Source organism: Trachymyrmex cornetzi, unplaced genomic scaffold (genome assembly GCF_001594075.2).
Source record: "Trachymyrmex cornetzi isolate Tcor2-1 unplaced genomic scaffold, Tcor1.1 scaffold575, whole genome shotgun sequence".
NCBI classification, from domain to species: Eukaryota; Metazoa; Arthropoda; class Insecta; order Hymenoptera; family Formicidae; genus Trachymyrmex; species Trachymyrmex cornetzi.
Window position 1 is genome coordinate 129,809 of NW_017299888.1, and position 260 is coordinate 130,068.

Sequence of the window (260 nt, forward strand, 5' to 3'; positions counted from 1 at the left end):
TCGAACGTTGCGAGTGTCGCGTAATTTATTTTGTGTGTTGTCTTGGCCTCCCCTTTTCAACCTAATAGAGAGAGTGTCCCAATGTCCAATTATTTATTTCATGATAACTGTGATATTGGCGCTATTCGCCTAATATATTGTATACACATTTTTAATTTTTAATCCTAATATATATATATTGACTATTGGACGGGACGCCCCTCTATTGGTTTTAATTATTTACTTATTTATTCTATGTACTATTGTATTTTTTACTGTTT